This window comes from Mastigoproctus giganteus, chromosome 6 (assembly GCF_048544385.1).
Source record: "Mastigoproctus giganteus isolate SK-2022 chromosome 6, ASM4854438v1, whole genome shotgun sequence".
NCBI classification, from domain to species: domain Eukaryota; kingdom Metazoa; phylum Arthropoda; class Arachnida; order Uropygi; family Thelyphonidae; genus Mastigoproctus; species Mastigoproctus giganteus.
In genome coordinates, this window is record NC_143580.1 from 137,414,148 (window position 1) to 137,431,135 (window position 16,988).

Genomic DNA, 16,988 nt, shown 5'->3' on the forward strand with positions numbered 1-16,988 from the left:
TATCCTCGGAAGGGGGATGACAGTATAGCAAAATAAAGACACAAGGAAGATGGTTCCTTGTTTCTTTATTTTGCTGAACTGTGCTGTAAATTGTTGTAGTTAAGGTATCTTACATCTACCTTGAACTACAGAAAGCTTTTGTTGTTGGCATCCCAGTTAACAATTTCATATTTGCTAGATTAGGAAATAGCAATATCATACGAAATACAAAAAATCATGCATTTAAAGGCTAAATTAAGAAAGATCTGTCACTGGCCATCTAACCACAATATTAAGAATGCTCATCAACATATCGACTACCTTGGATGTCTGCCAGTTTCTTAGATCCCTCCCCCATTCTACCTGTTGAGAATTTTTCCATTTATTGTTTAGCCGGTGGCACTTAGGCTAAACTCGCACTGCAGTTTCCAGAGGCATTCCAATCTATTCAGGTTTAAATTTAAGTCGCAATTTCTGAATTCAAACCTTCGGGTCACACTGCTGTCATTTGTGATCCTAAAACTTTGTATCAGGAAACTTTATAAATAGGTGTTAACGATGTTTATTCCGTTTTATTTTTTTGTAAAATCCTCGACAATTATTAGTCGTTATAGCCATGATGTGGTACATTAGTACCACATAATTTCTTATTTATAATACGTCTCATAAAGAGATAAATTAATTAAAGTTAAATATCAACTTTTAAAATGTATACGCGATTATAAGTTTTAGAAAAAAAAGATAGAAGGACATATCCGCTCAATAATCAACTATATATTTTTTTTATTATTTACAGCATTTCTCTAATTTTAAGACTATTCCTAAAAGGAACTGCCATTTAATATCTGGTTATAATGCACAGTAACACGCTATTCTATCACAGAATATCATATTTGGAAAGCAGTGTATATGACTGATGTAACAGGTTAATCCAATTTTTAACTGTAAAAGTAGTGCTGAGAGTTATGAGAATTCCATAATTTCATGGTGAGAAGAGAAAGTACAGATCTGTCTGTAATAGTATATATATTAAATACAGTATTTAAAGGCAGATTTAGATAAAATCCCCATAACTCTATCTTTATTATTTCCCTTTGTCTATATAGATTGCCCCGAAGGTGAAGAATATGACGAGTGTGGTACAGCTTGTCCACGAACTTGTTTCAACAAAGATGAAGAGGTAATAATATGCAATAGGCTCTGTATTCCAGGATGTTTCTGCAAAGAAGAGCTAGTCAGAAATGCAGACAATGAATGTGTTTACCCATTTGAGTGCGGATTATGAAAACAGGACTGTTTTCATAATGATTATACACAGTGTAAAATAATAAAATTGGAAAAATAACCTAATTATTGAATATTTTATTTTTATTTTTTTACTTGTATCTTTATCTTTCGTTGTACATAACGTCGTTGGCCGATGACCACACTTGACAATAACAGAAGCTGCTGCTTACAACTGACTGCACCACACTGTGGTGACAAGGAAAGTAAGAATCACTAAGGATTTGAATCATGAGGTTGGTTACACGATACATCATTATATCCCGAACTAGATAGCATAAGCTTAGTATAGTGTAGTGAATAATATAATATTGTCAGTTAATCAGTAAATCTATTAATCTTGTTAAACTTCATTGTCAATTAAATTGTACTTTTAACTATATACATATAACGACTTAGATTACAAACGTAACATAAATAATTAATACATAACTTGATACGGAAGTTATATAAAGGGAACTCGTAGATAACACTCGATACTGAAAAATAAATATAGCGTTATAACTGTGTTGGATACAAGTTTAGGGTTTTTAATTTTGTACTGAAATTGAAATTTTATTGAAATTAAATCGAAATCATGACTCAGACCAGAGCAGCAAAACAAAAGGCTCAAGCTAATGGGAGTGCTGTGGCTCAGGGGAGAACTGAGGGGTGCAGTTGCCCTCTGAATCACAGCCTTTTAAAATGCACTGCTTGCTTGATGTTTGTGGAGCAATCGGGTACGGGACATGATACTGCCATGGGGGATGTCTTTGTGTGTGCGCGATGTAAGGAGTGTAAGGAAATCAGGCGACAAATCAGCGTTGTTATGGGCTATATGAGAGCTTGAAGGACAGAGTGGATGCCCTCGAAGAATATATATTGAGGGGCCCATCAAGCTCTCACCTGCCCACATCAACGCCAGTGCTTGCACTTGGTCAACACGCAACACAGCGGCAACCCCCAAGGCAGAATGCGCTGGTCCCACAGGAACTAGCAGTTGTTGGTGACACTATTGTCAGGGAAACGGGGAACATGGTATGTAAAAAGGATAGGTGGAACAGGACCAGAGTATGTCTGCCAGGGGCAAAGGTTGATGGCGTTGTAGAGCGGATATCATCTTTTAAGGGCACAAAAGGTGATATAGTTGTACACGTTGGCACTAATGCTATTAAGAGTAGGAGACGGCGGAATTACTTAACAAGTACAGGTCACTGTTGGAAAAAAGCCGTGAATTAGGGTTGAATTTGAAAGTGTCTGCAATTCTGCCCAGACACGATAGGAGGGAGTATATGATGAGAGCCTTGTCGATCAATTCGGTCCTGGATGGATTGTGTAAAACTCAAGGGGTAGAATTTTTTTCAGCCTGGTCTGTACTTGTTAACAGGAGAGACTGCTTCTATAGGGATGGGATACACTTAAATAGAAAGAGTGCAAGAATATTTGCTGATGCTATCGAGGCAGTGTTAGGTGGGTCGGAAAACTGCTAGTTTGGGGGGATACAAGGACTAATAGATTAACAGTAGCCACTGGCAGAGGTGAAAGTGATTCTTACACTGCTTCTATTGAAATGAACAGCAGCCTGAAAAACAAGATGCATGGTATTTCAGAGACTGCTGGGAGTCATCGCGGTACAAGTAAACACATGGGTTGTGTTGGGGTAGCTAAGAATAAGAACAGGTGCATGTATACTTGTATGTACACCAATGCTAGGAGTTTGGTAAATAAATTTGATGAATTTGAGGTATTGCTCAAAACATCAAAGGCAGATATTGTTGGGATATCAGAGACGTGGTGTCACACAGATATAAGGAATGCAGAACTGGAATTTGGGGAGTACAACGTCTACAGAAAGGATAGACAGGATAGGAAGGCTATTAGTTAAGAAACACACAAAATCCAAGGAAGAAAAGCCAGTCGACATCGCTGGAAAGTGCAGTGTCGAGTCAGTTTGGTGTGACATAAGCATCGGGAGATCAAAATTGAGAGTAGGAGTGTTCTATAGGCCTAATGACTCTGATGAGTATAATAAGATACTGTACAGGGAAATAGAGTGGGCCAGTAAATCAGAGAGTTTTATAATGGGGGATTTTAATTTCCCGATATTGACTGGAATTTGTGGGTTGGTTACTCACACACTAGCAAGGCTTTTGTGGATTTATTGGATGATCGTTTTCTACATCAGCATGTTCGGGTGGCAACTAGAGGGAGTAATACTCTTGATTTGATTATCAGTAGTGATTCTTCATGCATTAGGAATCTGCAGATAAAGTAACCACTAGGTGGCAGGGATCACAGTGTGCTGAAGTGGGATTTACTCAAAGAGGTAACTACCATCAGGGGTAAGGGGAAGGGTTATTGCTTTCGTAAAGGTGACTACGATGGTCTGAGACTATTTAAATTCTATACAGTGCGACAAACTGATGATGTTACAAACAGCAAATTCAAAATGGGAAGCATTCAAAGAACTTACCTTGGAAGATACCAGGCTTTACATACCAACTAAGAAATATTGTTCAAGGTTTAGGCCTAAATGGTTGTCAGATGAACTAATGAGACTTATGCCAGAGAAGAAAAATGCATGGCATACATACAAATTAATGGGTGACATGGAAGCCTATGATAGATATAAGCTGGTCTGTAACCAAGTCACAAAGGAGATTAGGCAGGCAAAGGCAGATTATGAGAAATCCTTGTCAAAGGATGCAAAGAAAAACAGCAAAGAGTTCTTTACCTATGTAAACTCAAGAAAGAAAGAGATGAATCAGATTTGTCCACTGGATATTGATGGTTCATCAGTTGAGGATCCTGCTCAGGTGGCTAACAAACTAAACGAGTATTTTGCATCTACATTCACATATGAGGAGTTATTCAGGAAGGGGAATGCCGTAGGTGAAGTAAACACTGGCAGTGAGCTAGATGATTTTGTAAGAACTGAGAGGAAAGTGGAGGAGAAATTGTTGAGGATAAACATAAAAAAGGCACCCGGGGTGGATGGGATCTATCCAGTTATATTAAAGGAGGGAGCAAATGAAGTAAGCAAACCCTAGCCATAATTATGAGAGCTTCTTTGGACTCAGGGGAGGTACCCATAGACTAGAGATGTGCAAATGTAACCAAAATTCACAAAGGAGGATCGAAGGCTGACACAAGTAATTATAGACCTGTGAGTTTAACTTCTGTCCCAGGAAAATTAATGGAAGCACTGATTAAAGAAGCACTGCAGGATCATCTAGACAAGAATTTAGTTATAGCTCAGACACAGCATGGTTTTGTTAAGGGAAGGTCTTGCCCAACCGATTTGATTGCATACTATGATGTAGTCACAAAAGAACTGGATGCAGGGAGTAACTTTGATATTAAATATTTGGATCTTAGAAAGGCTTTTGATACTGTTGCACAAATTGGAGCAGTGTGGCATTGGAGGCAAATTGCTGCTATGGATAAAGGGATGGTTGAGTGGGAGAAGACAGAGAGTGGTAATCAACGTGGACTAATGTTATTAGTGGAGTTCCTCAGGGTTCATTGTTGTTTTCTGTATTTATTAATGATATTGATGACGGTATATCAAGCTTAATGTCCACATTTAATGTCCACAAAGCGCAGGTACCAGATTTATGTATTATGTTCTTTTAATAATTTTCAACCACAATTTATTTATATTTTACATGTTTCCTAACTATATAATTGTTGCCATATGTGTTTGCAACCTAGAAATAATGCATTTTGCGAAACAGTCAATACTAGTCCATAGTATACACTGTCCTACTATTGACATGCAGACACCTTTCCGGTGATAGTTGGTTAGGTCTTGCACAAGCATCACGTGTCAAATCCAACTATAAATATGCTCGTATGCTTTCGAGGAGACATCAGTACGATTGTGAATACAAAATAGCGCGTGCGACGAAGTTAACAGACTTCCAAAACGGAGTGATTATAGGATGACACATGATTAATTGATCTGTACGTGACACTTCAACAGCGCTGAAGATCCTTAGGCCGACTATTGATGATGTGATCTGTAGATGGAAGCGAATTGGTGCCGAAACCGTCACGAAACGACTCGAAATCTCCGAAGAAGAAAGTGACAGGATAGTCCTGTGAAGAATCGTTCTCTCGGTACCAAGTCGATGTTGATGCAGTACGCACAGGCTCTCAGTGAGACGATTGGAGCATAGATTAGATTCAGTAAAGTGCACAGGACACTGCATGTTACGGCTTACACTTGTGCAGCCGTCCACTAACACCCCGACTCAAGCCAGATACCGTTTAGCTTGGTGTAAGGTCCATCGTTCTCGGACCGTAGACCAATGGAAACCTGTGATTTGGAATGACGAATCGCGGCATGTGGTCTACCAGTCTGATGGTCGTGGTGGATGCTGGGAGAAAGTTATCTGAAGGACTGTATCGTCCAGATAATGAAGTTTGACGGAGGCGGTGGTCTGGAGCTGTTTTTCATGGTTTAGGCTGGAACCATTGGTTGTTTTCGACAAAACCATGAATACTGAGTTTATTTAGACGTCCCGGATAATAATGCGTTATTGGGATTGAACCCTGATGTCATGCTCCTCGCGTTGTGATGGACTAATGTTATGTTGCTCATCAACATAATACGAGAGTCGAAAAGTTAGACTAGACAGCCCAGATTCGTAACTTCTATCGTGTAGAAACTTTTGGGATGAGTTGAATCATTGAGTGCGCGTGAGGAGAGATGTCCAAAGGCTGAACTGGTCGCCGCATTGAAGCTCGAATGGCGAAATATATCGGAGGAAATTTAAAAAAATAAACAATAATAAAAAAAAATAAATAAATAAAAATTCTGGTGCAGTATTCCACGGATAATTGTCATAAAGGCTAATGTTGCGAACATTCGTTAAATTTCCTGCAAATAAAGGTTATTTTTATATACGCAATTGTCAGAATATTAATTGCAGGGCAGTGTGGTACTTAATAATACAGAGGTATGTATTTAGTTTTTATTTCGACTGCTAAAATCATATTTCACTGTTTATACCTCATATTAAAATATAGTGGACAATCGCAACAACCATATCGGAAGCAACATTTGAACCTGCGACCTTAATTTCTTAGGCATGCACGTTACCCATTGGACCAATCGGGCAGTACTGGCTTAGAGTTTGGCATGAGGCTGGCGACAATCGTTCTGATTCGAGGGATCAGAGTTACTAGATATATATATAGTTTCCATCAAAAATAATAATGAATTATCCTTGACTGCTTTAGCTATGTGCATAGCCTTCAAAAAACCCAGCAGGTGCTATGAGCACCTGCTGGTTTTTTATGAGCTTCTGCTGTAGTTTGGAATGCACACACAAGAAAAAGAGGTGCATCGTCTCAATAGGAAGCGATAGCGAAACAAGTAACATAAAGAAAATAAATTGTGAAACAGTATTTCTAAATTAAAAATCTCGAGATTACTTTTCTGCCTAAAACCCGGGTTGTTTATTACTTTAACTACCCCGATTATTCACTGGTCGGAAAAAAAACAAAAAAACAATTCGCTTCCTATTAAAATTCAGGGCGATTCTTGTAGATTTGACTTTGCTGAATTCAAATATAACATGCCAACCATATTGCTGTAACATCCACCAAGTTTAAGGCAGAAGGGATTAGAGTCAAAAGGTTTCTAGTGAAAACGATTTCGTATATTTTAAGAAAAATACAAACAGCACTAAATATCGAACAATGGGTCTATTAACCTTATTCTGTTTACAAAAACGTTTATCTGATAACAAAACACTTATTTTGTTGTTTTTTGCCTTTTATAATTGTCCCTTGGTGTCTTTCGTACCAGATTCCAGCAGTAGTCTGCCAGCATATTTGCACTCCAATTTTTCTGTTATCTTTTTTCCATTTGAGAAATATCTTGGTGGAACCTTTCATCGTGTTCATCGGAGACTGCTTTCAAGTTTTCAGAAAGAAAGTCTAAATTGCAATGAAATTAAGCTTAAAAGACAGTTTTTTTTTCGGTCATTAACCTACGATATTTGAAAACTGAAGGTGACGAGAACTTTTTAAGCACATACCCGAGTTTTTGAACATATTTCCTACGAGAATCTGTCGAAATTATTTCAGGAAAGAAATTGATGCCGGCCACTGTTATGGGGAAGGGGAAGGGGAAAGCATATAATGGTGAACCAAATAGACATCTCGAGGACAGAATAGTTAGATAAGGGTTGTTCTCTTTCTAGTCAATCTTGCGGATTCGGCTGTGGATCAACATATTTTGGAGCATCTGTAGAACATTAATTCTAATAAAATATTTAGTTCTTGTATATTTCATATAACTTTTCACAAATGCTGGAAGTGTGATATCGGAACCAAACTGTGTGTTAAGCACCAAAGAAACCTACTGTCTCCTTCGTTGGACCACGCATAAACATCGTCATCCACCCCAGCAAAGAACAACTGCGATGGCGAACTCGCTAAACTTTGTCCGACGACCAAATCTTGTAAGGGAAAGACGCCTCGTCTTCACTGCCAAAATGACTTCCGGTATAATCTCGGAGCCAAACATCTGGGAACTGTGCGACTCGAGAATCCCTCAGTCCGGACTGAGGTCAGCTCCCAAGCTTATAACCCATCCTAAGAGAAGCCCTTAGTGACCGTTTTATTCCCAGGCAGATGCTCCCCACAGTCCAAGACTGCGACCTCTACAAGTTTGCGAAGGATTAGAAATACAGAAGACTGATTTTTAAGAGCTTAATCTCAACCAGGCAAACTGAACATTAATTATGGGCAGTGTATCATCCATTAATTAGGGGCAGTGTATCATCCATTAATTAAGGGCAGTGTATCAAAAACTAAGGAATTACGCAGCATTAATAGCAAGAGCCTCACACAGGGACTGGGGATTAAACAGAAAAACCCTGTTCCTGCGGTCATTACCACGGATCCCCGATACGGTACAAAAATGCAGGAATAGCAGTAAACGAAAGACACATGGACACAATACAGCGTAGCATTATGTTCAGCATCTCTCGTGCATGCAGAACAGTGAGCACGCACGCCCTCCAGGTCCTAACAGGAGTCCTCTCACTGGACCTGGAGGTGACTCGCTGCGGGCTGATGTATCATCTATCTAAGGGAGCACCCACTACAATCTATGGATCCAACCTAGAACCAAACAACAACCACAAAGCAGAAAAGCATAGAATCGTGGCTCACCTGCTACAGCTGTGGCAGGACAGATGGACAGCATCAAACAAAGGCGAAGTGACGAAGAGGTTCATACCACTGGTTACAAAGACGTATCCAAAAGCCCCCCCCCCGTGGTTTACCCCGAGATTAAATGCAACTTACTTACTAATGGGCCATGGCCCATTCAAGGCAAAATTGAACACGCTGGGTATAACGGAGGAGTTAACTTGAACCTGCGGTGAGTCTGAAACATGGCATAATATTATGCATGACTGTGAGTGCTATGAAGAACACAGATGCGTGCTAATAACTAAAATACAATACATACCAAAAAACCAAGAACATCATCTCTTGAACACAGAAGACGACTACTCGTCTTTCAGCCGGTTTGCACGAGAAGTCTTCGACCGAAGAAGAAACGGAAATTGCCATTGACAATGAATAAGAAGAAATTGCATACTCAAAGAAAATCGACCACCCCACAAGACTGCAAAGAGAAAGAGGAAATCAAATGAGCATGGAAGAAGACAACCCAGACCGAAGTGAGGCCACAAACGGATCAAAGGACCCAACAGGACCCAAAAAAGATCAAAGAAAATAGCAAAGTGACAAAGAACCTGGTTAGACACAGCCACAGGAACTACCCGACGAAGATGAGTGCACGCAAACAAACCAAGTGACAAAAAACCCGGACTGGACATAAATGCAGGAACTACCGGCGGCACGCCATATGGTGGTCTGAACAAGACGCCCTAGCCCTATTCACCTTTAATTCCCAATCCCTTGGCAGGGGGGAGACAATTTCCTGTTTTTCTCTCCCTCCCCTGCCACTCCCCACTTCTGTACTCCTGGTGGGGCATGGGCCTGCCCCACTGCTTTTGGGGACACCTACTTTATTGTCCCCATATTTCTGACTTTCCCCCCAGTCTTCACTTTTCCCCCTACACTGTCTATACACCAGCGCATGTCCCACACAACGTCAAAAATTAAAACATGTCCAAATTCAAACCGCGCACGCAAAACCCTTTCAGCTTAAACCGTTTCCCCCACAATTTTTTTATTTATTTATTTATTTTTTTTTTTAGGCCCTAGTCACTGAAATCTCAGAAAACCTAGGTGGCAGAGCCTGCCAGAGTAAAATATCAACTACTGAGTACCTGGTCTGCCTCTACGAGGCTAAATGTGGGCAACGTTGGGCTCTAGCAGGGACCTAGCGGCTAAATGGCCAGAAAAACAACGATACAGATACACTTACAAAATCCATACGCTTTTAAATCTCTGGCCTTTGCAGTGACCTGTTACACCTACAATGAAAGCAATGCGGAGATGGGGGGACACCTCTGGTGCCGCTAGACATGAATACACTTTACACTTTATGGGCAGTGTAATAATGTCTAATATATTGTAAATAACGTCAAAGTATAATATCTTTATGAATATATTGTAAATAATCTGAAACTGGTTCTGTTGTTAGCTCTGGGGGATGAGCCCGAATCATGATGTAGGCCCCGTTCGCCAAGGCTCTTGAGGGACGGGGTCACCAGCCAATTGTCCACCAGCTATCTCGCCTGATACCATCTTGTCCATAAAGATTACTCGCCACGTTGAAGGGATTCAAATCCAGTCATTTTCCAGTGATGGGTGGATTATGAGGATTATATTCACTGTTCTACACGGGATGGCGTTTGTTTTATTTGAAAACTAGAAAACTTATTCGAAATCATCGGTTCCGCTTTTTTTCTGTGTTGGAGTTTGTGCCACAGGAGAACCAACTTCAGTCCAGGTTTTGCAATACTGCTTGATACAATCCTTTTCTGCTTTACACTCGGTGTCACGTGCGTATTTTTCTCCCATTCTACTCCTTCCGTTGAGACATGTTTGTCGCTGTATTGTGTTCATTGCGTGCTTTTGAAATGCTGCTGTTTTGCATTCTTCAAAATTTTTAGGTTAATGAAAGGGATTGTGCCCTTTCGTCCGTGCCCATTATCAATTGGACTAAACTTTATTAACCTAACCAATTAAATTATATCCAAAGGAGCTTATTCTCGCAAAAACAGATAGAACATATTACAGCGCCGAATATCTCAATTTAAATATCAGTATCTCTGCTACATTAATTCATAATTTCATATTTACAATAAAAGAGATGCCATCAGTATTTCAAAATCATTTCATCATATTCTTTTAAATCGTCTTACAGTTGTTTTCGATTCTAAAGAAAGTTCTGTTTGTTCTTTAGCATAAAAATCCTCTATGATAAAATTGCAATATAAACATTTCCGTCAATCGTTTCAATCTGTGAATTAAATCCTGCATAAGTTGTCAGACTTGCATGGTCAGTCATCTAATGATGCAAATCTGAGAACTTATACTGCTGCTTGAAATAGCGATGTCCTATTCACTTTGCCGAATATTTCAAAGTGTGTGCGTGGTCACATGCATGCATAGGCGTAACTACAATCTTAGTTGATGCTTTCGAAATCGTCCCCTCTAAAATATCGGTACATTTTACGACGAACGTTAAGTACTTTAAGAAGAACGTTAAGTTTAAATACTGCATGTACTAATGTGTACAGTATTTAAAAATGAGTTCATTTGCAATCAAAATTGCCTGTTTTTCTAAACGATTTTTCCAACAAAGACTTGCTTCAGCTTTAAAGAAACGGAATGAACAGGGTTGGAACCCCCAGTTACGCCACTGTGCTTGTGCATGTTAAGCGTAAACAACTAAGGCTACGAGGCGTCAGTATATTGTGTTTGTAAATTGTACAATGGACTCGTATGAATTCTGTAGTCAGTTTGCTTGTTTCCTGGATGAAACACTCGAGTTTCCAGGAGAATGTAATCCTCCCCCCCTTATCGACTAATTCGGCTACATTTTGAAAAGATCAGATCAAAGTTCCTCGTCTAATTGATGAGATTCGAACCCATGTGTTTTTCCACACAGTGTGGGAGGCAAAAATTTGCTTCATCTGTGCACATATTAAAATGCAAATTATCCGCAGTTTTTGAAAAATCTCAAATGCATCTCGCATCCCTCCATGGAATAACGGAGTATATGTACATTTGTTTGACATTTTCCCATCCATATGTCTATATTGCACCCTTTTCTATCTATGGATAGAAAAGCAGGAAGGGGTTTCCGTTTTTTGAATGGTTTCCCAGGACGTCAAATAATGTCAGAAAATCATGTTTTCTTGACTAAATTTTATACAAAAGTTTAATAGTAAATTAATAAGAGGAGTTTACCTCAATATAGTACGTGGAACACTTCCGTATGATACCCTCCAGAAATTAAAACGGAAAAAACGAAAAAATCGACAACTTACCGGTACATTAAAGTAAAATATAAATAATTAAAGTAAATTATAAATAATTAAATAATCAATTTAACACAATTCAAAATCAATTCAAAACAATTAAAATTCAAATTAACGCAATTAAAAGAATCTAACGAAAATATTCAAAACGATTTTTGATAGTATGAATCAGAGCTGTAATACTCAATATGTTCTACGTTGATAATGATATTAGTAAATTAATAAGAGGAGTTTACCTCAATATAGTACGTGGAACACTTCCGTATGATACCCTCCAGAAATTAAAACGGAAAAAACGAAAAAATCGACAACTTACCGGTACATTAAAGTAAAATATAAATAATTAAAGTAAATTATAAATAATTAAATAATCAATTTAACACAATTCAAAATCAATTCAAAACAATTAAAATTCAAATTAACGCAATTAAAAGAATCTAACGAAAATTTTGGCAACAAAAGTTTAATGTGTAGCCGTTGTTGTTGGCAAATGATATGTGACAATGATTCACACTAAAATTCTGCAGGGCAGATTTAAGCATTTCTTTTATATTCTCAAAGAAGGTATCATCTTATGTGGCATTTACCCCTTCTGAAATTCCCACCTAAAAACTTAGCAAGTTACAGTATTATTATTATTATTTTTTTTATTGTCAAACAAAGTTGTTTGCAGCTGAATTTATTAACAGTGGAACAAATTGCATTATTTTTCGACTGTCCATGCAAGACTTAACTCCTTCATTCCCATTACCGCTAACGAAAATTCACGTGGAAAACGTGAAGAATAAATATAAATTTTGCTTCAGACTGGATACAGTGACTGCACAATTCAAAATCCATTCCGTCGGTGTTATGTTCTCGCACATTCAAGCAGTAGTCGTAAGAGTGGGCGTTTGAAGTGATCCACATCTAGAAATTTTAAAGACGTTTTTTGCATTGCAAGACAAACTGTTAATGCATTTTGTACAAAAGCGTGTTGGTCTATCTATTCACGTACTGTTGTTGCCGTTCTGAGCGTCAGAAATATGGCTGACGGCAATGTGCCCAACTGTATGCATCCAACAGTTCTGACAGAAAACAAATCCAACATTTTCTAGTCTACAGTCTCCGGTTCTTTCACAGCCAGGGGCTATTTGTTTCTGGTAAACGTTTATTGATCAAGCCAAAAATGAAAAGACATTGCCATGGGGAAACTCGAGCCAACTATTGAAGAGTATCACGAAATGCATTCTAGTAACCTTCGACAGTGCCGGGGGGGGGGGGAGGAGAAGATTTTGAAGCTGTTCGTGTGACACGTGTTCCTTTATATTATATGGCATCAAATTTGGACCTTTAGAAATCCAGGTTGCACAGAACTGCAATTGCTTTGAATGTAATTTAAGAAAAGCAGTGCTTTCGGTCCTTTTATTGCTCTGCATGAAAGCGGTTTGAATCATTTGACAATACCGGCACATTTCAGGATTCTTCTCGGAAGGAGAGAAATTTCAGATTGGGTGAGTGAAGTTAAATTCCTAATCAAAGGAGCATTAAGATATAAACCGTTTAATTAAAATGGCTGTTTTTCATTTAATCCCTCATTATTTTATGTTTACATGCCGCGCTTTCATAGTTGTGAGAATAAATCAGCGAGTGAAGTGAAGATTCGTAATTTAATAATAGAGAAATAACGCTTTTTCAATGCAATTTTTTCCAGTTGCACAATACTTCATTTGGGAAAACTGACATTGTTTGATTTGGGCAGTATAAAGGACAAATGCAATTTCTGGACTATCCAGTTTTTTTTTTTTTTTTTTTACCATTAACATCTTTCGATTAAAAGCAAATATTCGAAGCGATGACGTTGTAGTTTAGCTGTCGCATGTCACGCGGAAAGCAAGTCAAACTGCAGTCGGTGTTCATTCTAATAAACTAGAAAGTAGTTATTAAGTTATTATCGGGAAAAACTTTACAAATATCTTTTTCGATTTTAAATGTTGTACATTAGAAGCAGAGCCAGCTTGGAAAATCATGAGGCCTCGTTCAAAGGCGGTGTTCAGGTGCGTTTACCTTTCAAAAAAATTGCCAACTTTAAACATTAAATTAAGTTTGTAAGAAAGAAAATGTAGCAAACATAACCGTATTGAATAATATTATTTTTGGCCTTACTCCAATATACGGTGCACCCTTGTAATTGGTTGTCAGAACGGGGGAAAGCAGTGATTGACAGGTTGTGACCCCGCCCACTGTGCATCCCCTCTTTGTTTCACGCGGACGTCACTGGAGCGCTAAATGCGAAATCCGTTGCGTATTCTTTCTTTTGAATGCTGTTTTCTACTGTGTAGGGTGGTTAGTTAGTTTTTAATTAAGAAATTATAAACAAGTTTGTTAAATAAAACTTGGTAGTCTGTCACTTAAAGTTTCAATTGCTGTAATGGCTTTGACTGAGATTACTAGAAATGAATTTGAGTTATTGCTCTTATGTACAGCCAGCCAGTCAGTCTTTTTTGTAGTTAAGTGCCATTTCAAATTAAACGGCAAAATTTGAAAAGTATTCAGTTTACAAGGAAGGTTTTTCAAAAGAAACTAGCTTCGAACAAATTGTCTATTAGTACTGTTCTGCATTTGTTGTGTCGCGGCAAAATATATAATTACTATTGTTCTTTATAATAACTTAATGTATATTAAGTTAGTGTTTCCTAACTAGTCTATTTTATTAATGATCCAGCTTTGTGTGGTGAAGTGTTCAATGCTACAGTACTGAGCTCGCACATTCACACGTGACTTCGCATGAAATCGTAATATTCTGAGCTCGTTCTCTTATCTAAGGAATACGTGGCTGTCGAAATTTAGGAGGCATAATGCTATTAAATAACACGCCTCCTATATGTTAAATTAAATGAATAACCAGAAACTAATTATTACAACGAACAGTTAGAACAAACGACTCCACCAAATCGATCTTTGAGAAGTGCGCAGCTCCTGTAACATACTCCTGGCCGACCAACAACCGAACAGTATGCATCGCATTGATTGGCTCTGTTTATTGGCTTCCATCTGATAGATGGAATAAGTAAACATTTTTCCTTTTCCCTTACAGCTCCGAAGATGTCTTAACTGACCTGAGTTCATATAATCGAATTAATTTACCATAATCTCCGTGAAATTAATAAATTAAACCCATTCTCTCTCAAATACTAGCGGAGAAGGAGTATTGATATATTTATGAATAGTTAATTGAGGAGAAACTTCAGTAAGCCGATGTAAACTAATTCCCGTGTATATCGCTATATAAATGGCGAAAAATACTTGGGAAAATAGGAGGGATAAGAAAACATTTTTAGAAAACAATCGGCCTGATTATTGTGACTGATGGATTCTCGTTTTATTAGTTTTTTTTTTTTTTCTCGTGGAAGAATTTTAAATTAATTTTATTATTATTATTTTTCTTTAAAGATCCATCGGTTTAATATTAAGCTAAGCTTTTTTTTATGAAGTTTCTCGTTGGTCAGAAGATGTATGTTGGTATTCGAAGGAATTTCAGGTTAAACTTTAGATTATGATGCAATTCCATGGACCTTTACGACCAAAAAAGATGGGGCAGGTCTAGTTCTGCCCACAGGTTCGCTGTGATTGGAAAATCTAGGCCTGTCAGTTATTATCCGCTTTTTTTATTAAATGCTGGAAAGTTGTGTACTGAAGGTTAGAAGTGTGGTTTTTTAATAGATTCCATTTTAGTTTAGTCAAAGAAAGTTATGTTACGTCACGTCACTAATTCTGGACGAATTCAAGCAAAAAATTGTGGTCTTAGACAATACCGTACACGAAAGATTACGGACATCGTTCTTCGCTTGAATCCATCCCGAATTAGTGGCGTAAACTAACCCAACCTTTTTGGTTTAACCGAATATGAAAGCCATATGGGAAGGAAAAGTATTTAAATTTTTTGTCTACTAAAGACATATCAGATTTACCCGCCTGTACATCTTATTCCTGCTGGCTGGAGTAGCTTGAGAAATGGCATTCTCCGTAACGTAAAATCTCGGTGAGTAGGAGCCTTCGCAAGGAACTGATGACCTGCCTATCCTTTACAGACGCCAAGATTCATGGGATGCGCCTCATATTCTAAAGTTTATCCCAACTTTATGTTGGAACCCATTCCACATCGGTCCAGCTGTAAAAAAAAAATAGTCAGTACAATGTTATCTCATTTCCACACTCCTGATAACATTGTACCGACTATTTTTTTTCATTGAATTTTTTTCATTCATAATAAAATTCATTGAATTATTAAGATTCAGCTAATAAATAATCGTCTGTAATCAGGGTCAATGTGAGGCTGTAAACAGAGCTAATTATTTATTAGCTGAATCTTAATAATTCAATGAATTTTATTAACTTAAATATTGTACGTAACCGGTAAAATATTTCAGTTCACTGCCATAATTATTTATGTGAAAACTGTAATTCGTGAAAAAATTAATTTAAATTTTACGAAACGTTGTAGTACCGGTTGGTGAAGAGATAGTTCAGTGTTAATTTATAGTTAGTCATCAAAATTATGTTTTTATTACACTTAATAAATTTCTCTTATTAATAATATCTGAGCTACACTTAATTCTTTAAGTTGACAAGTTTGAATTGCTTAATTTGGACATTTTGAAGGACAAATGCAATTCCAACAGGTGTCTCTGACATATCCCTCCTTGCAAAAACATCCCGGGGCACACTCTAATGTACAAGGTCCAGGCGTCGTGTTGTAGTTGGCACAGGTGAGAGGGCAGCGTGTACCACAATCGGTGTAATATTCTTCGGGCTGACGACACTGGCAAGCTAGGGAATAAAAGAGAAATTTCTATTATCTTGTTTATGTTTGATGTTTTAACGAGATTTGACTTATTTAGAAGTATAATTTATAAATTCCTTTTCAAAATGTCTACCGTGCAAATTAAAGCTGAAAATTCCTGTTTACAGCATTTAAATAAAATTGATAATGAGCTGAGCTTTTTTTGGAAACAAAGGTCTCAAAGTAGCGGGAATACTTTGGTTCAGGGGTGAACTTCCGAAGGTGATTCTCCGACGAATCAGAATTATATCATGCGTTATTTGTGCTCTTTTTTGAGAGCGACCTCTAGCAAGACATGAGTAATCGGAAGATGCATTTGTGTGTTGATTGCAAGGAGCATGAGGAGATTAAGATGAAACTAGGCATTTTGATGGTATTATATGAGGGATTGAAGAGGAATTTCTGAAGGTCGTAGTTACAGTAATGAACTTTACCTTATT